This window comes from Camelus dromedarius, chromosome 36, assembly GCF_036321535.1.
Source record: "Camelus dromedarius isolate mCamDro1 chromosome 36, mCamDro1.pat, whole genome shotgun sequence".
Taxonomy (NCBI): domain Eukaryota; kingdom Metazoa; phylum Chordata; class Mammalia; order Artiodactyla; family Camelidae; genus Camelus; species Camelus dromedarius.
This window is the reverse complement of record NC_087471.1, coordinates 6,794,947-6,821,705: the sequence shown is the minus strand read 5'-3', so window position 1 is coordinate 6,821,705 and position 26,759 is coordinate 6,794,947. Positions and strand designations below refer to the sequence as shown.

Genomic DNA, 26,759 nt, shown 5'->3' with positions numbered 1-26,759 from the left:
ATTCTCTGACAATCTGGAAACTCACGTCCTACAATTCTGAGAAACTTCGTCAAGCTATCTCATGGATAATTTCTTACCTTCTATTTTCTGTGTCCTCTTTTTCTGTGACTCCTATGTATGTACATTGGACATTCTGGAAAAGTGGTCCAATTTTTATCTTTTCTCTCCATTTTCTATCTCTTTGTATTTTGGTTCTACTTTCTGATCCATACAAGTTTACTTTTTTTTTTCATTTTTAATTCTTAACATCTCTTTCTGGCTATTCTCTTAATCTTTCTTGGAGCAGCTTCTTTTTGCTTTATGGATGTAATATCTTTTATCTCTTTGAGGGTATTAATGTGGATTTTAAAACTTTCTTCTCCCTGTATTATTTCTGTGTCTTTCCTGTTGCTTTTTGTCATTTCTGTAATACAGTCATTATTGATTGTAAATGCCTATTTAAGAGTGAGCCACTAAAAAGCAGACTGGATGGTTTGCACCAATAAGTGGAGTTGCTTGTCTCCCACTAAATTCCCACTGCCCAGGACCATGAAGCCCTGTCTATCTCTATCTCTGGAGAGACATGGTAACATATGATAGAAAGATCATGAGGTTTGGGATTTGAAGGTCTGCATGGGAGGGTCCTGAATCTCCCCCTTAGAAGCTGCATGTACTGGAGCAGATGTCTTGTTCTTTTAGTGTCAATTTGAATGCCTAGAACAGAGCAGGGCACATGTCAGGCATGTGATTGACAGATATTTATCGAATGGACAAAATATGCTCAATTGAGGAGTGTAGACCCTAACACCCTCCTCCTCACTTTGTGGAGATAATTAAGAGGGTATGTAAAGTATGTAAAAGTCCATTGAAATTGTAAAGTTCTACCCAAATTTCAGAGGTTATTATCAAAGAGAGGCTAATGTTTATTGCACACTTGCAATACTGGGGCGGGGCACTGGACTGGTCAGTTTCACTGCAGGCCTATCCTTCATATGACACATGTGCAGCTATGGATGCCATGGAATAGTCTTGGAATTCTTGGAATATGTGAAAACTCACATAGAAGAGCAGGTAGGAGTCAACAGAGGGGCAGGTAGGGGAAAGATAGGTAATGTACATTTTGGTTTCCTATCAGAAGGAAAGCTCTGTTACTTAGAACTTTGAATCAGGTAGATGAGCTATCTTACACTGGGTGTGGGTGGGCTTCCTGTCCCCAGACAAAGCAGAATTTTCCAGGAACACTGCAGAGGAAAATTCCTACCGGAATGTTGTGTAGGAAATTTCCTGCTAGGGGATAGATTATGTCCCTAGACAAAATGTGCTCTAAAATCTTTTCTGTCTTTGAGGTCTTCGTTCTTACAAAATTGTCACTTTTAAAGCTACAATCAACATTCCAAATGCTAGAAAATAGACATGAATGTTCCCAGGCAGATTTACTTGCAATGTTTTATAAACATCCTTTGAAATGAATCAGTAAGAAACAAAAATTCCCCTTCATGTCTAAATCCTTGTTGCTGATTCTGTCTTCAGAAAATGGAATGTGATAGCTGCTTGGAAAGGTCGAAGTCCTCCTCTTTAGGACAGCAGCTTCTTCCCTGAGGCTAGTCCTTTATTTGGTAATTTTTTTTTGAAGAAATGACAGGCAGTTGAGGAATGCGGACAAGGAGGCTGGTGTGCTTCCAGTAAAGAACATGGTTTCTTCCTTGAATGGGCTCGCTGCCCAGAACACAGGTTGATTTGCATTTTATCTGCAGTGCATCACTCACTTCTGTGCAACGCTGTAGCGCAGCCAGCCTCTGCCTGGATACAGCCTCCTCCCCCGGAGAGGGGCTGCATTCATTTGTAACCATCCAGTGCTCTTTAGTTGACAAGTCAGCATTTTCATCCTCCTTTACCAAGACCCCAAGAAAAGAAACTTTACTGTCAGATCTCCAGCCTTTGAAGGTCACTTTGGAAGGGAGTTAAAATAAGAACATATCACTATATTTTTGTTTGAACGTGGATTGAAAGGATAAAATAAGCAAGAAATAAAAAAGCGGAGGCTTTAAAGACTGAGTTACATGTGCAGGAGGTGTAAACCAAATGAGATACTAGCCCCTTTTCTCTGTGTCTCTCTTGCTGAAATCCAGGTAGAATTGGTAAATGAAAAAGATGTTGCATAGCTGTGATGGCTTTGCAGGGTCACTTCCTGACTGATCCATTCCAACACCTTGTAGAGTAGATATTGCAGTACAGGGTTATCTAATGTTTTAAAATTTAGCTTTCATTGCTAACTTTGGCTCAGGTCTAAGGTAAGGTGAGGGAGCCCACACAGTAGCAGGTGTCTGATGAACAGAGGTAGGATATCCCAAGAAAAACCTCTCAATGGGAGGCTCCCCAGAGCACTGTCCTCCGTCCTCATCTACCATCTGCCTAGATGATCCCACCCCATGCCTTGTTTTAAATGACTTTCTGATGATTTCCAAACCTCTGCCTCATGCCCAGATATTTATTTTGAACTTTAGAAATGAACATTTGTACGTGAATGGCTCAAATGGACTAACAACTAGCCTCTCTTTGGGGGTGTGTGTTCTTAATGGATGTTCATCATCGTTGTTCAATATGTAATCTCTTCTATAGATGGATGTCTGGACAATCTTTTAGAATAATAGCTCTGGTTATTTGACTCCCTTTTTGAAAAGTCTTCAGTGGTTTTGCATTTTTTCACTGAAAAGGTGCAAAATGGCTTTCAAACTCTCTTTCCTTCTTGAGCTCTCTAATATTCTTTCCTACTATGCTTGTATGTGTTACTTATAGTCTATCAACATCCCTATGATCTTTGGGCTTTAATCCTTCACATCTGAGGAAATCTGACCCCAGTTCTGCTTGTCTCAACTTTCTGTGTTTTTAAAGCCATTTTTGTTGACCTGGTTAAACCTTGGGAACTAGACACATTTGGATTTGAACCCAGATTCTATTTATTGACTATGCATGGACTTGAGAAATTCAGTAAAGTCTTGGAACTTTAGTTTTCTCATTTGTAAAACGGAGATTTTCATACATAACTCAGAATGTTATTTCTGGGATTAAATGAGAAAATAGATGTCATATGCTTCTCATGCAAATACTTAAAAACATCCTAATCTGTCTAAAGGTAAGTTTCTGATTGAAACTTTTCTTGACCTTCCAAACATACTTCTTACTTTAAAAATTTATAATACATTTTATTTTACTGTTCTTTTAGTATTTGTTACCCAAAGATAAATTTATTTGTCTTTTTGGTCTAACCCACTCTGCTATATAAATAGCATCTTGAATAGAATAACTATGTTTTACATTTCTCTATATCGTTTAGATCAATGAGCCCTGTGTCTTGCACATAGTAGGCATTCCAAAAAAAAAATGTTAAATTGAATTAATTATCTATCCATTGAGCTGATAAATTGCTGTATGTTCCTGCTCTGTGTGCCTTGTTCTAAAGGGTTCTGTTCAACACATTAATCTTAGAATCATAGAGAACGTAGGCCCTGAAGCTGTGGCGTCTCAATTCCATTATATTAATGAGATAGCTCCGAGAACTGGAAATAGAATGGTATTTAACCATTGATTGGCCATCAAAAGCTTTCTGAGGTGTTGAGGTATACGTCCTATAATTTCAGAAGTATCTGTTCATTTTGTAAAAGCTGCTTGGGGTCGAGTTTTCCATGGGCGTTAATCAGTTTGGGCCACTAACCAGTTTTGAAACAAACACTAGCCTAAACCACTTGTTCTTGAATAAGTCAGAATGACTTGGAGTCAGGGAATTTAACATAGATACACTACCTATTCACTTATTTGCACATAAGAATAATTACCGTTTACTGCTGTTGTTCACTCTGCCCTATTTTGAGAACTGAAAGCATGATATCTGAAAGAGAAATGATTTCTCTAATAGAACCTACACTATTGCTTTGAAGCATTTTGCTAATATTTAGGATTTTTATTCCTTGAAGTACATATGTGTATCACAGTATCACTTCTTCTGTTTGATCTCAATATTCTTTTCCTGAAATTTTTCAGTCATCTAATTAATATTAATACACAGAGAATTCAATTAATATTCATAGTCCTTTTTGCACTAAGGCATAGTCATCCCTGTCTTATGATGATTGAATGCTTTCAGTGCCAAGACCTCCCAGACCCAACCAAATGTCCCAGGGGGCTGATCAGCTGTACCACATCTGATAATATTCCCACATCCCGCACAAAGGGGACATCACCTCTGGTTGGTGCCCCTGGTGTCCCCGTCACAGTAAGACTGCCAGGTGGGCCAGGGACAACCGTTGTGCAGGCTGTCCTCTCAGTGGCTTCACTGCATACCGTGGACCCTCTGATGTCTGATGAAGGGACCACTGGGTCCTTCCGAGTGTTTGACTGCATGTGGTGATGGGATGAAAGATTCTCACAGTGATTTGAGTTCTCATAGCTAAACCTTAGACTTCTTTCAGAAATCTGTGGGTGGTTATCTTGAGGGCCTTTAAATAAGTTGAAATCAGGTATCAGCAATTGGAGTCACACTCCCATCTTTCTCTTTGCTCTCCTCCAGGCAAAAGTGAATGGGTTGCCAGAATTTCATTTGCAGAGACACCCGGCGATGTCTTGGAGTCATACTTAAGATTTCATTTGATTTACATTATGGCCATACCTCTCTGACAAACTTCTTAAATGTGATTCATATCGGAAGCTTTTATGCCTTCGAATCCTACCACTTTGCAGAAGTAGCATTTTTTAAAAAACTTAACCAATAAATTCTTCTTTTTTAAAACAGATTTATTGAGATTTGATTTATACACTATAAAATTCAGCCAATTTAAGTATACAATTCAATGGTTTAAGTATATCTACATAGTTCTCTAGTCATCAAAATATAATTTTAGAATATTTTCATTACCCTGGGGGAAAAAAAATCTCATATCCACTAGCAGTCACTTCCCATTCTGATCAATCTTCACTATATCTTTTGGCAAATATTAATCCATTTTCTATTTCTATAGATTTGCCTATTCTGGATATTTCAAATAAGTGGAAGAATGCAATATGAAGGCTTTTGTGGCTGACTTCTTTTATTTACCATAATGTTTTCAAGGCTCATCCTTATTGTAACAGATATTTGTATTTTATTCCTTTTTATTGCCAACTAATATTTCATTGCATGGATATCCATACTTCATTTATCCATTCATCAACTGATGGACATTTGGGTTGTTTCCATCTTTGCCTGTCATGAATTAATACTACTATGAATATTTGTGTACAAGTCTCTGTGTGGACGTATGTTTTCATTTCTCTCTGGGTGGATACCTAAGGGTAGAGTTGCTGGTTCATATGTTATCTCTATGTTTAACATCATAAGAAACTATGAAAGTAATTTTCAAAGTGATGCGTCAGTGAATTCTTATTTTTCAATGTGAATGTTGGCCTTAGTTTTTATCACTGTTGGAACCGGACCATCGAGCAGTGCTGACTCCCATTTATCTTGTAACTTCTTCTTTGGGTTTCTGATGCTTTAACATTCTGGTCATTCTCCTCATTTTTCTCTGTGGCTCTTTTCCCCTTCCTGGTTCTTCTTTCTTTCCACCTTAGTCATTTCATTCAGCAAAGGACTCTTCGGTTCTCTGCCTTGTGGTGATTCAAATTAGCTACCATCGTGATTTAGTCTTTCCTGAGATGCAGTCACACTGTTCTGATAGTTCTCTGAGCACCTCTGCGTAGCTGTCTGGTTTCACATGCCCTGTGTCAAGAGAATTCATCTGCTCTGCAAAGCTGGTCTCTTTTCTGATCGCTTTCTTTTTTTAATTCCTCTACCATCCTCTCAACTCAAACTGGAAATCTCAGTGATTTTTTTTATTCTTTATTCTTCCTTGTCTCTTCTGCCTAACGTTTGCCAACTCCTGTCCATTTTATGTACGTTTCACCCTCAGAAATAGTCCTTTTCTCTGCATTATCTTCCCATGGCTCTACTTTGCTAAGCACCCTTATTGCTCAACTTAACTTCCATACATTCTCTTTAATTGGCTTATCTAATTATTGCATTTTTTCCTTTTCATTTTCCTAACATTTTGCATTTACATTTTGCTTAGTAGTTCAATCACATTCCTGTGACTCCTCTCTTAAAAATCTTCAAAGGTTCTGTATTATCATGTAGGTAAAGAACGGGTTCCTTAGCTGTACATTCAAGTCTCTAATACAGTTTCCTAGTCTGGTCTCCACTGCATTCCTATATCAAGCTTATGTTTGAGTGAATCTCAATTCTCTTTGTTTATGAACCAAGCTTAGTATTTTCCTGCCTCCAAATCAGTCCATGCCTCTTCTTGAGATGCTCTGTCACTGAATCTACATAAGCCAATTCCTCAAGGCCCTAATAAAATGTGTCCTTCACAGTGCCACCCATGATCTCACTAGACTGAATTTATCACTCGTTACTCTCAACTCTCACAACGTCTTTTTCAGTTATTAATTACATTATTTATTACAGTCACCTGATACATATCTAATCTTCCCTCCTTAAATCTATGGCCCTTGAGGGCAGAGACCACGGCATATTTATCACAATTAGAGAAGCTACCATTTCCTGAATATTTACTATGACCTGGGCACCGAGTTAAATGATTTTGTAGGCAGTATTTTCTTTAATGATCAAAACAAGCCTCTGAAATAGGCATATTTTTAAACCTATTTTCTAGGTGAGGCAATTAATGCTTCGAGAAGGTAAATAACTTCCCCAAGGCCAAATAGCTTCTAAATGACAAAGCTAGAATTTTAGCCTTGTCTGACTCTGAAGCCTGTGCAATTAACTAGAACTATATCATTTTCTCTACAATGCCTAATTTAATATATGCCAGTTAAATGGATTAAAAAAAAAAAAGTCTGTATGGGCTGCTGAAAAGACACATAAGGTTTAGCAGTTAGATTTTAGTTCACACTGAAGTTCTAACGCTTTCTTTGGAGTGAATTATTTACCGTGTCTGAGCTGTTCACTCATTCATAAGGCAGAGGAAAGAGGTACCAATCCCTGCCTCCCAAGGGTCTTGTGATGAATGATACACACGATGAATAATACACACGATGGCAGGTACCAGCAGGCTCTCAGTGAGCGTGAGTTGATAATGATAAAAGTCAAGTTCCCTTTTACTAGTAACCCCTCCTTGATAAGGTTGGCTGTCCTTGGAGATAGCCGGATGGGAGGAGAGGCATGCAGCCATCAGTACCCACAACAATTTCATACAATCCACCCCACCGGGAAAGACATTTTATTATCCACCGTGCAGAGTCCCTCGTGGTCTTTGATCTAAACTGGAACTAACAAACTACATGATGCTTCATAATTGAGAGCTGGTTTTACTTCATTTATATATCAGTATCTCTATCTATCTATCTATCTATCTATGGGTTTAAGTATAATTACACTAAATTGACCAGGTAGTTCTGACGCTGGGTTTCTAGGAGTGACATATGGATAGTTTGATCTCTGTTAAGATGCTGATCTTCTTGCCTGAGCTCCAACTCTGTTCTTGTTTATATCCCTCAATTAGCTTCAAATATGCAAGTCAACCTTGATTCTCTTTCTTCTAATTGTTTCTCCAGGTAAGTTTCTTCTCTTTGTTTTGCTGACAGTGATGCATCATGGAATTTCCAATACTCCCAGACACTGAGTGTCCACAAGACTATTTCCATAGACACTGCACAAAGACCAGCAGGGACAGAGCCATTGTGTTAGAGGCAGGAAAGGGATCAGCAGGGGAACACGAGTAGAGCTGCTGGTCTTTCCTGACATCAAGGAACATCAAATTGATGCTCATTATCTTCCTTCAAACTAAGCACCCCAAACACCCTTATCAGAAAACATCCAATGGCGCTCACCAAAATAACAGAAAACAGGCCCAGACCTAGGACCCTACCAACTCAAACTATTTATTTTTATTTATAAGTAAGTCATTCTCAAGCTTCTTGTTTCATTCAATATCTGTCCATGAAGAACAATTTCTCTCTGTATCATCAATCTAGATAAAATTCTATAAAAAGGTAAATAATTGTGGAATTTCATCTAAAGTTTGAGAAAAAATGATTTTTCACATTTTTATGTTTTTATTATCCTTTGAAGCAAAAAGACAGGTGCTGATAAAATGCTGTTGGAAAAACTGGGCAGCTGTGTGTAAATCAATGAAGTTAGAAAACTCCCTAATAGCATACACAAAAATAAACTCAGAATGGCTTAAAGACTTAAACAAAAGACAAGACACTATAAATCTCTTAGAAGAAAACGTAGGCAAAACATTATCTGACATAAATCTTAGCAATGCTCTCCTAGGGCAGTTTACCCAGGCAATAGAAATAAAAGCAAAAATAAACAAATGGGACCTAATTAAACTTATAGGCTTTTGCACAGCAAAGGAAACCATAAGCAAAATTAAATGACAGCCTATGAAATGGGAGAAAATATTTGCAAAAGATGAGACTGACAAGGGCTTAATTTCCAGAATGTATGAACAGCTCATACAACTTAATAATAAAAAAAAATCCAATCTAAAAATGAGCAGAAGACCTAAACAAGCATTTCTCCAATGGAGACATACAAATGGCCAATACGCTTATGAAAAAATGCTCAATATCACTAGTTATCAGAGAAATGCAAATCAAAACTACAGTGAGGTATCACCTCACACTAGTCAGAATGGCCATCTTTCAAAAGCCCATGAATGATAGATGCTGGAGAGGCTGTGGAGAAAAGGGAACCCTCCTACACTGTAGCCTGGTGCAGCCATTATGGAAAACAGTATGGAGACTCTTCAAAGAAACTAAAAATAGACTTACCATACAATCCAGCAATCCCATGCCTGGGCATATATTCAGAGAGAATTTTAATTCAAAAAGATGCATGCACCCCAGTGTTCACAGCACCTCCAAATACAGTAGCCAAGACATGGAAACAACCTAAATGTCCATTGACATATGTGTGGATAAAGAAGTTTATATTTATACAATGGAATACTACTCACTGACAAAAAAGAATAAAATAATGCCATTTGCAGCTACATGGATGGACCTGGAGATTGTCATTCTCAGTGAAATAAGCCAGAAAGAAAAAGAAAAATATCATATGATATCATTTATATGTGGAATCTAAAAAAAAAAAAGAAAAAGAAAAAGAAGAACTTATTTACAAAACAGAAACAGACTCACAGACATAGAAAACAAACTTATATTTACCCGGGGGTAAGGAGGTGTGAAGGGATAAATTGGGAGTCTGAGATTTGCAGACACTACTGTGTATAAAATAGATAAACAACAAGGTCCTACTGTATAGCACAGCAAACTATACTCAATATTGTGTAGTAACGTATAATGAAAAAGAACATGAAAAGGAATATATGTATGTATATGTATGACTGAACTATCATGCTGTCCACCAGAAATTGACACAACATTGTAAACTGACTATATTTCAATAAAAATAAATAAATAAATAAAAATGCAAAAAATAGAGATGCTGATATTAGGGTGGTAAATGCTACGCATGTAAACAAAATATGAACAAATAATAGTCACTGGGACTAAACTTAACAGGTGACTAAGACCTCTGCAAGTGTTACGGAGTTGATTTGTACCACTCTGCCAGGAAGAAGACTCAGCCCATATTCTTATTCCCATTTTGCTGGGCTCAAAATGTTGGAGAGACTTACACCCATTCATTTCGAAAGCAAATGAAAGATTTGGAACTTGAAACGAAGTTTTTGGCTCTGGATTTTCTTTTTCCAGTATTTAGCAATGCATCGGGTGGGGAATGGAAAGCTATGTGGGCAGATAACAATGCAGGAGAACCTCTGTACATGGGGTTGGGTGAGGATTTTTGCCTGGAAGGATGTTCCCAATCGCACATGCACTACTAGGGCTGGTGAGTCCGGCTCACTATCAAAAAGGTATCTCTTCCTGAGAAACTTCGAATACTGTTGGCTCCTATAAGAATAATGAAAGAAAAACTTGCATTTCATTAAGGATAATTCCTGTATTTCAGTTTTCATGGCTCAAAGAAACATGGAAAATTATCTATTTAATACGTACTTGACTTAAAGACAATGGACAATATGATTTCTTTAAAGTTCTCTTTGGATAAAACTTAAAAGACTATTAATCATGATTTTCTCAAGGAAATGGAAATAAAAAATAAATTTCAGAAATATTTATTGCTTGCTATATACCTATTTTTATACATGAAGGGAACTGAGATGAATGATGTAGTGATTGCTCTCAAGAAACTCAGTCTTAACAGAGATAAAGGCATGCAATTTATATATTATGATACGATTTAGATGACATGGTAGGGCAATGATAGAGGTATAAAGGAAGAAGAGGATAGCAGTATCCTGAAGTATCAAGGACGACTTCCCAGATATAGCATCTTATTGGATTTTAAAGAAAGAATGGGACATTCCCCAGAGGGTCATGGTCATTCCTGCCAAGAAATAATGGGTCCTGGGACAGGTGTTATTCTTCTTGGAGCTTTATATTATAGCAATAAATAACCTCCGCATATTGTGGTAGAAAGATTTCTAGGCTAGGAAGAGTACATTCGATTTCTAGCTCAAACTCTGCCCCTGACTTTCTTCAAGTCATTGGAAAAATATTTCCAGCTCTCTGAGCCTCATGTAGACAGGATTAATACTAAGGTTCTTTCATCTCTGATGCCATCAACTTTGTTGAACAAAGCATGATACTTAAGGGCGGTGCTCTAGGATCAAGCTAGTCCGTGTATGACTTCTAGTTTGATCACTTTCTTGCCATGTTAACTTAGGGAGGTTCATTAATCTTCCTGAGCCTTAACGTCCTCATGAGTAAAAAGAAAATCGTATCAACCTCAAGTAATTATGAGGATTATATAAGATAACGTGTTTAAAGTGAATTAATTGACACGTTTATTGGAGCCATTACATTTTCAGCTATAGTGTTTATGGGAGAATTGGATACATTGGGGCCAGTTGATGAACAGCTAAACAGATAATACAAAATAAACTTTTGAGCTTCCTCAAATATACACTCATTGGTCCTACCCAAGTCACAGATAAAATAGCCTTAACATATTAATGAGGTCACTGTGGAGCTGGTCCCTTGGCCATTACTGGCTGGTAAGTTCTATTAACATAGGGAACAGGTGAGGCCAAGATTGTGAGTTTGATCCCCACTGGGGCACTTATGTTCACACTTCCATTTTCAGTCTTCGGTTGTTGGTTGTTAGATGGTGCGGACATGTAACTGGATCTGCTCGAATCCATGTCAAACCTCAGATACCTTCTTTCAGATCTTAAGTCACCTAAGTTAGATCTTCCCCAGATATCCTCCCTAGACTTGACCATTTTTGGAAGCCTACTTTCTTTTAAAGTATTCTTAGCATTTATCACTTTCAAATACCACTTGGTACTTACCACTGTATAACTGAGTTACTATTTTTATTGTCTGCTTCCCCATCTGGAATGTAAGCTTTTGGAAAACAAGAAGTTTTATCTGTTTGTTTACTAATATTTCCCTATTGCTTTGATTAGTCACCGATACGTAACAGACTTGTTGAACAAATAATCATGTAAAAATGGATATGAATCAGGCGGTTACCAACACTTTAACCAAGGAGCATGCAGAGGATGATTTTATAACTGGAGACAGAAAGCTGTTAAAGAGTAAATGGCTTCTAAGTAATGGATGTGTCTGCCAGCAGTGAGATTTTCTTTTTCAAAGTTGAAGAGGTCTATAAAATCCTGTTTCATGCCAGTCAGAGACTATGTCTTTATAAAGGCATATTTGCAGAGAGTATCAGCAAGGTTTAAAAACAAAAGGATCACTGGAGAAAAGAAATCATAGCAAAATGCATGCCTCCTGAATTCCAGGCATTTGCATGCATCTGTGAAAATGCTGAAGACAAGGGGGAAAAAACAATGTAAGTAAAATCAATAAGGTAGAAAAAAATCATGTACAATAAAGCCTTATAATTACAACATTTTCAGCTGAAGAAACAGATTATCTAGACTCAGTAGGAGCAGTAGGAGACTTAAAAATCTTTGTATTTTTGATATTTAATGGTAATTTTAATACATTTCACGCTAACATTTTATATATTTGATCGTGGAAGAATTATTTTAAGCTTGTCCTTTTATTGATTTTTTTCAGTCATACATGAATATACATACATTCATTTTCATATTCTTTTTCTCCGTGAGCTACTACAAGATCTTGAATATATTTCCCTGTGCAAAAATATGGAACGCTTCACGAATTTGCGTGTCATCCTTGCGCAGGGTCCATGCTAATCTTCTCTGTCTCGTTCCAATTTTAGTATATACGCTGCCGAAGCAAGCACTAAGCTTGTCCTTTTAAATGTCCCTCTTTTTTTAAAAAAAAAAAAATCATGTTTCCATCCTATGTAGCTTGATATAACTTGGCTTCAATTTCTTTAGAGCAGTTTTGGGTTCAGACCAAAATTGAGAGGAAGGTACAGAGATTTTCCCATGTAGCCCTGCTTCCACACAAGCAGAGAGCTGCCCACAGTGACCCCATCAAGTTCATGCTGCGTTCCACCTCTTCATCCCCCCCGCCGAGCCGCTGGCAAACATCGATCTTTTCATTGTCTCCATAATTTTGCCTTTTCTGGAATGTCATATAGTTAGAATCATATAGTATGTAGCCTTTTCAGATTACCTTCTTTCACATAACAATATGCATTTAAGTTTCCTTTATGTCTTTTAATGCTTGATAGTCATTTATTCTTAGAACTGAATAATACTCCATTGTCTGGCTGTACCACAGTTTACTTATCCATTCACCTACTAAAGGACATCTTGGTTGCTTCCAAGTTTTTGCAGTTATAAATAAAGCTGCTATAAGTATCCATGTGCAAATTTTTTGTGTGGCTGTAATATTGTGTGTATATAAGCTTTCAACTTCTTTGAGTAGATACCAAGGAGTGCAATTGCTGGATCATATGGTAAAAGTATGTTTAATTTTGTAAAAAAGTTCCAAACTGTTTTCCAAAGTGGCTGTATCATTTTACATTCCCACTAGTAATGAGAGTTCCTGTTCTTCACGTTCTTGCCACCATTTGGTGCTGTCAGTGTTTTGGATTTTGGCCATTCTAATAGGTATGTAGTTGTATCTCATTTTAATTTTCATTTCCCTGATGAAATATGATGTGAATGCCCTTTTCATGGGCTTGTTTGCCATATGCATATCTTCTTTGGCGAGGTATCTGTTAAGGTCTTTAGCCCATTTTTAACCTGGATTCTTGGTTTTCTTATTGTTAAGTTTTACGCATTCTTTGTGTATTCTAGAAAACAGTCCTTTATCAGGTATGCCTTTGCAAACATTTCCCTCCAGTCTGTGGCTTATCTTCTCATTCTTTTGACATCATCTTTCACAGAGCATCAATTTTTAATTTTAGTGAAGTTTAACTTATGGTTACTTCTTTCAGAGATTGTGCTTTTGGTATTGTATCTAAAAAGTCATTGCCTTACCCATGGTATCTAGATTTCTCTTGTGTTACCTTCTAGGAGTTTTATAGTTTTGTGTTTTACATGTAACTTTGTAATCCATTTTGAGTTACTTTTTCTGAAAGGTATAAGGCTGTATCTAAATTAATTTTTTTCCTGTAGATGTCCAGTTGTTCTAGCCCCATTTGTTGAAAAGATTATCATTGCCACATTGCATTGCCTTTGCTCCTTTGTCAGAGATCAGTTGAGTATATTTATGTGCATTTATTCTGTTCTATTGATCTATTTGTCTGTTCTTTTAGCAACACCATACTGTCTTGATTACTATAGCTTTCTAGTAAGTCTTAAGTTGAGTAGCATTTGTCTTCCAACTTTGTTCTTTTTCCTCAATATTTTGTTGGAATTCTGGGTATTTTGTTTCTCCATATAAGTCTTAGAATCAGTTTGTCTATATCCTCAAAATGACTTGCTGGAATTTTGACTGGGCTTCCATTGAATTTACAGATCAAGTTCGGAAAAACTGACATCTTGACAATATTGAGTCTTCCTATCCATGAACATGGAATATCTCTTTATTTCTTTCTCCTTTGATTTCATTGATCATAGTTCTGCAGTTTTTCTCATATAGATCTTTACACATGTTTTGTTAGGTTTATATCTAAGTATTAATTTTTTGGTGCTAATATACATGGCACTGTGTTTCTAATTCCAAGTTCCATGGTTCATTGTTTGTATATAGGAAATCATTGAATTTTGTATATTAAGCTTGTATCTTGCAGTCTTGTTATACTTGCTTATTAGTTCCAGGTTTTTTTGTTTTTTTGTTTTTTTGTGTTTTTTTTTGTAGGTTCTTTTGGATTTTCTAGATAGACAATAATGTAATCTGCAAACAAAGACAGTTTTATTTCTTCCTAACCAATATGTTTACTTTTTAAATTTCCTTTCTTCTCTTATTTCATTAGCTATAGCTTCCAATATAATTTTGAAGAGGAGTGATGAGAGCTGATATTCTTGCCTTGTACCTGATTTTAGTGGGAAACCTTCAAGTTTCTCACCATTAGTGTCATGTTAGTTTTAGATTTTTTTGGTAGTTATTCTCTGTCAAATTGAGGAAGTTTGTCCCTACTTCTAGTTTACTGAGAGTTTTTATCATGAATGGGTGTTGAATTCTGTCAAATGCTTTTTCTGCATCTATTGATATGATCACGCAATTTTTCTTTTTCAGCCAGCTGATGGAGTACATTAATTGATTTTTAGATGCTGAAGTAGCCTTGGATGCCTGAGATTAATCCCACCTGGTCATGGTATGTAATTCTTTTTATGCATTGTTGGATTAGATTTCTTAATATTTTGTTGAGGATTTTTGCATCTGTGTTCATGAGAGTTATTGGTCTGTAGATTTCTTTTCTTGAAATGTTTTTGTCTGATGTTAGTATTAGGGAAATGTTGACCTTATAGAACGAGTTAGGAAGTATTCCTTCTGCTTTTGTTTACTGAAAGAGATTATAGGGAATCAATACACTTTCTCTGTAAATGTTTGATAGAAGTCACTAATGAACTCACGTGGACTTAGTGCTTTCTGTTTTGGAGGATAATTAATTATCGGTCAACTTCTTTATAGATATGACCTATTAAAGTTGTCCGCTTCTTCTTGTGTGAGTTTTGGCAGCTTGTGTCTTTCAAGGAATTGGTCCATTTTGTCTAGGACTCCTTGCCATGTTTCTGATCTTAGTGGGAAAGCTTCCAGCATCTTGCCAAGAAGTATGATATTTGTAGACTTCTTTATTTTTTAACTAGTTGAAAATTCATGAGTTTCTGACATTAATAGCATCAGATCTCTGTTGGAAGAATAGAATCCAGCTCTGTTGTTCGATAGCTAAATGACCCTTTGCAAGTTAATGAGGTTCTCTGAGTCTCGGTTTCTTTCTGTTAAGTGAAGTAAGATTTCTATTTTATAGAGGGATTGTGAGGCCAAAAATGAGACAACATAATGTTAATTTGCAGCACTATTTGCGAAAAATACTAAGTACTCAACAAATGTGGGTCAAATAATGACATGTGCATAAAAACAACAAAGTCAAAAATTATCTTCCATTCAGAAAAACATATGAAATACAAATTTACTAGGTTGGTGGTGACTCCTGTGATATCACTTAAAAATGTATCTGTTTGTTTGATTAAAATTTGGGTCCAAGTAAGAATCTCTACCTGCAATCTTTGGGGAAAGGGCAATAGAATCAAAGTGTAACCCTTGGTTATTGCTTTTGCATTTTCCCTCCTATCAGATCAAGGTACCTGAAATTACCCTCTTAAAGACCTATTTAAATGAATTGAATGTATCTTCAAAAATGTTTTGAGAAAATTGAATTGATGAATAAAAGAGAAAAAACTGTCAGCCAATTCCTCACCTATAAAATGGAATTTCTTATATTCTAGCACACATGAGAACAGAAGATGTCATATGTCTAGTGATATATTGAGTATCAGAGGGACAGTTTATGAGTCACCTTTTACAACATGGATAAGGCAGACTTAAGTACTTCTCTACACTGGCAGAGTCATAAGATAGAATTAGTTGTTACAAAAAGTGTCAAAAGTATTTCCATTTTTATCGTTTACTAAAGAGAATCAATATATTATACATGAATCTTTGTATTTCGCGTGGTTAAAACGGGGCCTATTCAGTGTTGATAGAGTTCATCTGATGTAGGAAAATTCTCAGAAGAAATGGAAAAATAAAGAAAAAAATAGAACTAACTCTACCTCTGTCTTCCATCTGGAAAAAACCAGTTAAACTACCATGCATTACATTTCCCAGGGCCTTTGGCCTGGGAAATCTGCAATTTAAAAACACTGTTTTTTGCAGTTCACCAAATACACTGAGAAACATAAGACTGTCTTTCTTGGGGGTGGTAAGGGACCCATAAAGGGGAGTGCCAAGGGAATCTGTCAACCCCTGTATTGGAGAGTCATCGCTAAGTGGTGTCAGTTTTAATTCTGGAAGCAAGGATTATCTTACAGCATATCTGACGGCCTGTGATAATACAATGACAGATACAGAGTAAAACAGAAACAGCATATTTAAGGAAATTGTACTTTAATGAGTTTTAATCAGCTCCACTGCACACTGCTCATATCCCCTGATTAAAAATCATTGATTCAGACTTTCAATTTAAAAGGGGATCTGGCTACAAGCCTCTGGTGAATCTTCTCCAATTTCCCACTAAATACCTAAGAAGGCAGAAATACATGACACCTTAGGAAAATATAAAATTAAGATTGACAGATATCTATCAGAATCTGTAAAAAATTTAACTGGGAGCAAGCTGAACCAAGGAAATGCAAATGTTTATGCACAAGAAAAAGCATTAACACTATTTATAAAGACTTCCCAGTCTCTGCTCGCCTCTCCCCCCGCCAGACACACTGAAACACTCAAAGTCTGTTCCTACCTGCTAGATAATTTCCCCTCTGCAGTAGGGTTGATGTTTTTTTGAGCATCCAGGTTATTTATTTTTGTCCTTTCCTCATTAAATGAATATATTTATTTGGGGCACCTAGGAACAACTTGCTACAGAACAACTTGCACGGAGGATGGTAGTAAAGGCTGATCGCATCTTAGAGGATGTAGTTCCCACAAGTAAATCACTAATGCTCTCTACTAGTGGTATATTTAAGAACTTGGCTCTACATGTGCCTACTCCCCCAGATTCAAATAATGAGAAGCAAGAATCAGAAGAGGAAATCACCTGGGAGTTGTGCCGGTCACCCTGCCCTTCAGCTGTTGAACTGAAAAAAGTTTGTCCCTTAAGCATGTGGGCAGAGAACTAGAAAAAAGGCAATCAATCCATCCCATCCTATCTATTGTTAAATAAGAATGCTGAAAAAAAATCCCACTGTTTTTCAGAGTGAGACAAAATTAGTGTGACCATATGTTCTGGTCAGTCTGGGAAAGTCCCAGTTTACCACTGTTGCCCTAATATCTCATCTGGTTTCCTATTTGTCCTGGATTTTTTTCTTTAAAAAAAATTTTTATTGAAGTATAGTTGATTTACAATATTTATGATTTACAATATAGTTTCAGGTGTATAGCAAAGTGATTCAATTATATATATATATATTTTTTTCAGATTATTTTCCATTATAGATTATTACAAGATATTGAATATAATTCCCTGTGCTATACAGTAAATTCTTATCTATTTTACGTATAGTAGCTTGCATCTGTTAATCCCATACTCCTGATTGGATTTTTTCATTTTTACTGAAGTGCTGTTACCAACAGAAGCGTAATAAGCATGTGAACTGTGCTTTTATCTTCTACCAACCTTGTCTACTAGGGTGTGAGAGAAAAATGCAGTAATGAGAATTTTTGCTTCAACATATAAATAAATGAGAAAGGCCAGCAGGCATAGTACTTTCCTCTCGTCCTTACCCTTTACAGCGCTAATGAAACTGACATCGTCCTGTCAAAGAGGATACAGAGAATTCACTGATCCAAGTGAGCTTGGATTGGAGGAACTAGGGACAACTGACTCTTTCTGGTCTGGGTGGTGGGAGGATAATTCAATATGCTGCTCCTATTGGCTGCTTGGTGCATTAATCAGTTGTGCCATGATGACCGCTTTTTACTCTTTAAAGTGATTCTTGGTTAATGGCCAACTTTTATTCCATTTTAGTAACTGCTCCGTTTTTTCCAAAGAATATTAATTATTTAATTATTGGGTACAGTGTTTTCATGTCTTTTGATTAGGTCAAGTTTTAAATGTATTTGTTTGAATCTTTAATACATTCCCTCTTTGCTGGGGTTTGGACTGATTGATCTGTCAGTTTTTAAGAGAGTTGTGCTAATATGATTTTGGATTTGTCTCTTTTCCCATGTATCAGTCAATTTTTGTTTTATGTATTTTAAACCTAAGTTATTTGGTGCATAATTTAGATTGTGATATCTTCTGGTAGTTTAATCCTGTTATTAATTGAATTAATCTTCTTTCCTTGAAGTCTATATTGTCTGATATGTGTGTAGGTACAGCAAATCTCTTTTCATTTATACACATGTATATCAATTGGCATACATATATTACATGCATTATAATATATATCAACATATATGCCAATCTGTACTATAGATTACATATAGACATACATAGAATGTATATATGTTTAGAATGTAATATATAATGTATATATAGAATTTAATTCTCTATATAAATTCTATATAGCTTTATATATAATATAAAATCCAGGTATATATCCATCTATTTCCATTTTTCTTTGATTTTAAAGGTAAGAAGTGAGAATTTTCATGAGAATATAATTGCTTGTGTTGTTTTGTGGTATTTTTGTTTGTTTGATCTATTCTGTCACTCTTACTCATCCCCTTGGAGTATTTAGGCCATTAGCATTTAGTGAAATTATTGATATGGTTATGTTTTATTTTCCATTCACTTTCAATTTCCTCTTTATCCTTCTGTTTTATGTTTCCTTTTTAAAAATTAATTGCCTTCTTTTGGGTTAGCTGACTATTTTTTATATGCCTTTTTTCCTTTATTAGCCTGTAATTATTTATTTATTCTTTCAATGGCTACCCTAAATATGACAGCCATGAGTCATGACATTATTATCCAATGCAAATTCTTACTTTTAACACTTCTCTGATAATACTAAGATACACAGAAGTATTTACCCATGTGTTAACAATGCCATGCATTTTAATTAGACATATTTTAACTCAAAGGCATTTTTTTTGTAAATTTGATTTTTATTTACATTTACCCTTTCCAGTGCTTGTCACTCATTCTTGAGCATGCAAGATAGTTGAAGAGTAGTACAATAAACATTCATAAACTCACTTCTCAGAAATAATTATATTAACATTTTGTCATATGTATTTGCAAATACTTGTGTATGTGTATATATGCTGAACCATTTCAAAGAAGGTGCACACTTTACCACCTAGATCGCCTTCAGTCATATTTTTAAGAAAAGGACTTTTTTGTACATTATTGTGATGCAACTATCGCCAGAAAAATCAATATTTACATAATTTCATCTGATACCTAATCCATCTTCAAAGTTCTCCATTTGTCACTGAAAGAATTTCTATGATTGTATTTTTCTACCCAAATCCAATTAAGATTTATATATTATAGTTCATTTTTATGGCTCATTACCTTAGAACAGTTTTCTTCATCTTAATTTAGTGACATTTACTTTTGATGTAAATGTTGTATTATAGAATGGCCTACATTCTGCATTTATTTGTCTAATTGTGGTATCTTTTATCTTGTTTCTCTTTCACCAATATTGCCAGGTAATCTGGAAGTTAAGTCCAAAGTCTTGATTCGATTCAAGTTTAATATTTTTTTTGTAAATTATTCTTAGCTGGTATTATGTTCTTTATATTGCACTTCATCAAGAAGCACATAATTTTATGCTGTCACACAATTAGTGCTGCTAAGTTGGATTACTTAATGATAGCGGTAATCTTTTAAAAAATGTTTTTGTCTAAGATTCTTTAAGCATGTTATCTTACTCTAAAGTGACCAAGATTTTGCTCAAGAAATTTTCTCCTATTGTGTTTTTTCTTATCACTTATTTTTGATGTGTTGTTTTCTTTTGGAAGGAGAACATGTGTTTTATATCTCTGTCATCTTTTTCAACCTAGCATTTTCATATTCATCTATTTATCTTTTTAATTTGCCTCCTGAGAACATTGGTTATGTTTTCCTCTTGTATAACGGATCCCTTTTCTGCAGCGTCCCTTTTGCCTCTGACTATTCCTAATGTCATTTTAAGTTCTGCTTTACAATGATCAATTCCTCTTAGTCTGTTCATCATGCTATAACAAAAGATCGTAGTCTGGGTGTCTTGCAAACAACAAACAGGACTGGAGCCTCAAAGCCTATGATCAGGGAGTCAGCATGGTCAGCTGAGGGCCCTCTTCTGGACTGCAGACTTCTCACTGTGTCCTCACACAGCTGAAGGGGCTGGGGGCCTCTCTGGAGCATCTTTTATAAGGAACTAATCTCATTCATGAGGGTGAAAACTTAAGCACCTCTCAAAGGCCCCACCTTTCAATAATATCACCTTTGAGGGTTCGAGTTTCAACATATGAATTTGTGGGGTGGGGACACAAACATTCAGACCACATAAATTACCTTTGTTTTTTTTTTTTTTTCCCTTAATTCTGCTGGATCTCTTTCTTCCCTTTTCTTTGCAGTTTCATATTCATTTCTGCTTCTTTTTCATGAGGTCCTGATAGTCCTGAATTTTGCTTATACCACAAAGAGGATTCTCTTTATTTGCATCTTTTTTTGCATTTATCTTTTTTGCAAGAATGTCCTTTGATACATAATTTTTTGAGTGCTACATCATAACCCTCCTTCTTCATAAAGAGTAATTTCAAAGGCCTTGTCTTAGTTTCCTATTCTAGTTGTGACAAATTACTACAAAATTAGTAGTTTAAAGCAACACAAATTTGTTATCTTGCTATTCTGGAGTTCAGAAGTCCAAAATTAGTCTCACTGGCCTAAAATTAAGTTGTTGGGTAGGGCTGGTGTCTTCTGGATAGTATGAGGGGAAAATCCATTTCCTTGTCTTTTTCAGCTTCTAGAGGGCACCTGCATTCCTTGGTTAGTGAGTGACCCTTTCCATGCATGACTCCAGCCTTTTCATTCCATAGTCACATCTCCTACTCTGACCTAACTCTGAGGGTCTTACCTCTCTCTTAAAAGGCCCTTTGTGATTCCATTGTTCTCATCTGGATTATCCAGGATAATCTCCCCATCTTGAGGTCCTTAATTTAATCACACCTCCAAATTCCCTTTTACCATGTTAGGTAGCATATTCAAAGGTTCTGAGGATTATGATGTGGACATCTGGTGGGGGAGGGCATTATTTAGCCTTGGTTTTGTATTTTTGTTCTTTGATATTTACATGAGAATGTTAGTCTGGTATTATATCCTAAAATAGACTCCTTACTTGAGTGCTTTTAAAATCCTTTTTCAATCTTAAGTTTAAGAACTTGTTGATATATATTTATAACGCCAGCTCTTTGATGCCAACATTCTGGGAAAAATGGTGAGCCCCTGAAGGGCAGTTATAGTGCAGGGGACTTGGTTTCCATGCTACTTTGTTGCATAAATCTACCACCAGGAGCAAGCTTTCTGGAGCTGATCTTCTGTTCTGTTCTGGCTTCACATGGGAGAGCTTGTCCATCTCTTTTCCTTGCTTTTCTATAAAGAGGGAGGGTCCATAGCTCTTCAGGTGGTGAAGGTTGCGATGATGATGATGGTGATAGTAATGCAAACGATGAGGATTATGACAATAGTGGCTCCCACATATTGAGTGCTTGTTTTGAGCTGATCACCATGATTGAAGCTTTGCACGTATTGTTCATCTCCTTCTTTCCATAAACCTATGAAGTAAGTACTATTATTATCACTCTTTGACATTTTAGAAAAACGAAAGTCACAGGAGGAGTAATTAACTAACCTGAGGTCACATGGAGAGGACAAAATAAGGCTGGGACAGAGACTTCATTTTCAGTTTGCTGCAGCAAAACTCTCTCTAGGGTTTTCCAGCACAGTTGGTTCAGAATGCTTCGCTTTGCATCGGTATCTTTTTTGTGCCTTTGCAAATTAGGTTTTGTTAGCAGTGTTCTGCCAGTATATCTTTTGTTAGTTACATTTGAAATTATATTGCTTTCCAGAGGGAGCGATTATGAGTTGGTCCTTGCTGTGTTTCTCAGTATATTCCAATGTGTTCTGTATTTTAGCGGAATGTGCCTTCATGTTTTATGAGATGTGGACAGCCATTATTTTCTAGTTTCCAGTGCTGATAGCTATTTTCTTCCAATTTTGTATTCCTTTGGTCATTTCAGTATACTTTAAGAAAGAAATTGGCTTAGCTGTTTTTATTCAAGATGCCATCATTCTAGGAAATTTTTTTTAAATTTTCTTTTTAGATAATAAACTGGTCACCATCTTCGTCATTTACTTCAAACTGTCGAATTCACAATGATCTATTGTTTAGAATCATTTGGCTCCTTTCTTTCTGTGTCATAATTTACTTCATTAGCCTGCTTATTCATTTCAGCTTTATTTTGGTTAGCAGGTACTCAGTTTTCATTTGACTTGACACATTCACGAAAGATTTTTAATCAAGTAAGCAAAACACTTTCTTTGTTCAGCTACGAATTATGATCCACTCAATCTGCCTTTATTATGTTTTAAGACACCACAATAATTTAAATGGGCAAATAGGTTTTCTGCTTACACTTAAGCATTTAAGAAAGATCAAATGTATCTCTTTGGGCTATTTTGAAAGGTATTTTGGAGACCTGCACTTAAGCCACAGCTCTGTTGTTACCTGGTTGACATTAACTTTCATTTGTTTTTTCTGTAAAAAAAAAACCCAAAGGTTGTTGAAACAAATAATCTCTTCCTCCTTTAAAACTACCTAAATTTCAGTAGCGAGAGATGCAATATGCAGGATTTTGCCTCAAGTAAATGACCAGAAGTTGAACATAGTTTCTACTTGGGATACTAGAAAGTAAATGATAATATTGTAAGAACTAATCTGACCATTTAAGAGGGAAACTTTATAAGCCAACATTTCACAGTCATAGAATCTGGCTGTAGAGGACACCTCTGTTCTGAAATCCCATGACCCTTCAAGGATAAGGGAGAAAAAAAAAAGTGGCATTCCGATAAACACAATTCATTAGCACTTCTCAAGTTCTTGTTAATACAGGTTTTCATTTTCCCTAAGAGCCCTTAGAATCTTTGCAGCAGAAGATATTTGATTAGTCATAAAAGCATTTCACAACACACAGAGCTGATATAAGGGGACAGAGAGTCTAGGTGGAATTAAAACTAGATCAGAAAGCTGAAATTTGTCATCAGCTGTTCTCGAAGCTTAACACATATAAATTTATGCATTGCATATGGTAAATGAGGGTGAATTGGAGCCTCTGGCAAGCCAGGCTTTCTGCACATGAGCATATTTTTCATTGCAGAAGAGAGAAAAATATAAAGGAATGACATCAAAGATAGTTTTTCTCTAGGTGAGAAAAAAATTATATATATTTTTAAATTAATTTTTGTGAGGAAAAGAACAATAATGAAGATATATAATATCTTTCTTTAGTTATTATAGGTTTTTTTTTTTTTTTTTTTTGTATTAGATTCGTGAAATATTCCGAGGGCCAATCTGGTGATTTCATGAGTCAGATTACAAAAAAAAAAAAATGTTTTTCTTGAATATATTCAAATCTCTGCTAAAATCTAAGCCTGTAAGGCCTGAATCCAGAAATGATCAAAATTATGTGTTAGTTTAGACAAAGAGTTATCAAGGAGGGAAAAAAAATCTATGGACTGGAAATAATAAGCTGGTCAAAAAAAAAAAAGATATTTGCCATCAGTGCCTGTGTTAATGAAAATGGGTACTTGAGAGCTCCTGGGTGCATCTGATATCTTGAAGTCTTGCTGAGAATGCAGCTGCTGGCTCTAAATATAGACTTAATTCTGATGCTGAGGGAATAAAAGCATACATACCGTAGTAACAAGATTACTGGGACAACTCCCAACTCGAGACAGCTGAGCCAGATCAATAAATGCATTTTTCTTCCCCTTAAAATTGCTGAGCTCATTAAAAAGACCAATATACTTCATGGTTAGACCTCTGGAACTTGGAGACTGTGTCAGGCTCCCTCTAGCATTTTGCAAATTACAAATTTAAATGCAAGGATGATTCCAAAATATGACCACACTGTCAAAATTACAATTTCCCTGGATTAAGCATTCCTATTTCTCTTTTCGAAAATTCCCTTTTGCATTTTGGGCACGAGGATTGTACACAGTTTTCTGACTAGTATCCTGTGACAGGAGACCATATGGTACAGTGGAAAGTATAGGGACATTTAAATCATATATATTGGAGGTGAGACGACAAGCCACTCTGTACATTAGCTATGTGACCTTTGTATATTCACTTAACCACAGATTAAAAAGCAAACTCCCTTTTGTAAAGCTGTAAATTTGAAAAAGACAAAAATCTGGAAGTAATTTTAAGGAAATAGTTAATGATATGGATAAATACTCAACTACAGTGATAATCTTTGCAGCATTGTGTTTCCAACTGAAAATAAACTATTTAATAATAGAAGATTGCTTAAATAACATGATGTGTTTATACAAAGCATTATTATGTAGCCCCTTGCATGATCATTTGCATGAACAGTTTTATGTAATGGAAAGAAGTTCAAGACATATTAAGTTAAAAACCAGAATTCACCTAGTGTGTATGCTTTGTGTGGTCTGACACTGCTGTACGTATGGTTATGTAGTTATACACACACATGCATATCATATGTAGAAAAAAAAATCTATCATATTGTGGACAGCAGTAAATAGTGTGATTATGGGTAAGTCTTTTTTTTCTCCATGTTGTCCTTAAGAGACATAATGCCTCAGATCACACTTTTTTTTTAAAAAGTACTTTCATTTTCCAAACATAAAAAAAAGGTCTATAAATAAGTGACCTCTGAAGTTTTAAAAATCACATTACCTGTATTTGCATTTTTCTCTTCTACTTCTCAGAGTAGATTTCTGGTCACCTGAGTCTTTCAACAGCCTGGTGAGGTAGCAGAAGCAGTGTTATTAATCTCATTTTGCTGATAATGAGACTTCCAAAGGCCAACAACTTTCTTCAAAGCCGTATGAGGTGATGGAACTGGGCTCAGGACCCAGTTCTCTTGAGTTTTCAGCCTTAAATTGTTTTATTTCTATTATCCTCAAACATACTTCTAAGACATTTTATAAAGATGATGTATAGAACTTTTATACTTGAAGATGTAGCATTAAGAGAATGCCTTCCATTTTCAGGCTGGTTGAGAGAGGTTTTGCGAAGAGGCCATTCTGATAGTTCACAAGCTTGAATTGCAATCCGTTCCTAACACTGCTTGCCTCCTGGACTCTCTACACAACCAGGTCATTCATCTCCAGAGCAATATGCAATACACAGAAGAAAATTTAAGCAATCCACAACCTTCCTGGACCAAAGATTCAGAAGCAAAGGCTGAAAAGAGCCAGCCCTACTTTCTGTAATGCACTAAAGCACTCTGAATGCACAATGGAGACTGAAGACATGGTAATTTGGTATTTACTAAAATATTCTTTCTTGTTTAATATTTATGAGTGGTCCATGAAAATAAAACTAAAGTTGCTTCTCAAGAGAAGGAGTATGTAGCACATGTTACAAGACTTTGCAGAGTTAATAATGAATAAAGCTGTGAAACATTTGGCACCTACGTTTGAGTACAGAGAGACTAGAGTATTATTTCCCATATATTTGCCACCTGAGGAAAGATGTAATTTCCACCGGCAGGATTTTTTATATCCATACAATTGAAAAAGAGAATAATAAACTTCCACTCTCAACACTTCAATCATTTCAGAAAGTTAAATAATTTATTCCAGAAGACTGTTGGTAACGTAAGAAAGTTCATCTAATCTACTGTTAATTTTTAGTCATTTAATATAGCCATGCTCTTACTTTATTAAATTTGAAATTAGGCTTTCTATGGTGATTAATAATAGAAGTGGGTTCCTATAGATTTTCTTCTGCGAAAAAGAGCAAAGATTCTTTTTAAATGCCATATACATGTACTTAAGAAAAATTATATAAAACATAGAAAAGCATAAAGAAGAAAATAAACACTTGTAATCATGCAAAAGATAACAACTGTTGACATTTTGGTGTATTGCCATTAGGTTATCTTTCTTCCCCAATCGGGGTTTTTAAATATGTCTATATCTCTCTATACGTGTTATGTAAAATTTTATATTTTTATGGAATCAGAGATTATATTGTATAAACGCTATTGCATGATGTTTTTTCTTTCTTGTCATGGAGGTTTTTCTTCTCAAATTTCTGTTCCGAATAGTAAACAAGAGGCAGTAACAAACCTTGGGGATCTTGATATAGAAGCCTAACCAGGTCCACCAAAAACAGATAATTTTTTTGAATTCCCAGTTTTTCTCTTTCATGTGACTTTTGCTTTGCAATCCAAATCAAATCCATGGCAGTTTTAAAGAACTGTCCCTCAGATATATTTAAATAAGATGGACAGTCACCGGAGATGAGCTGTGTTTATCCTACGGGTGAAACGCCATCTCACACAGTGTCACAATTAAAGGGACAGGCTCCCCTTTGGAGGAGCGTAGACAACACCACGTGGGAAGCCGCTCCCCGTGTAGTTGACGGAGTCTCTAATCCACCAGTCGCTTT

At 35.8% G+C, this 26,759-nt stretch overlaps 1 long non-coding RNA gene and 1 other non-coding gene across 2 annotated transcripts in view; one reads left to right on the top strand and one right to left on the bottom strand.

Moving 5' to 3' along the window:
- LOC135320073 (uncharacterized) overlaps positions 1-25,557 on the top strand; it is a 45,377-nt gene extending 19,820 nt beyond the window's left edge. The window contains exons 2-3 of the long non-coding RNA XR_010379229.1: positions 14,692-14,770; positions 25,460-25,557. This is a non-coding gene — a long non-coding RNA (uncharacterized LOC135320073). The remainder of the gene's footprint in view (positions 1-14,691; positions 14,771-25,459) is intronic.
- Positions 12,234-12,340, bottom strand: LOC116149920 (U6 spliceosomal RNA). The gene has a single exon (XR_004133540.1). It is a non-coding gene; the product is annotated as a U6 spliceosomal RNA (small nuclear RNA).
- Positions 25,558-26,759: the final 1,202 nt, after the last annotated feature.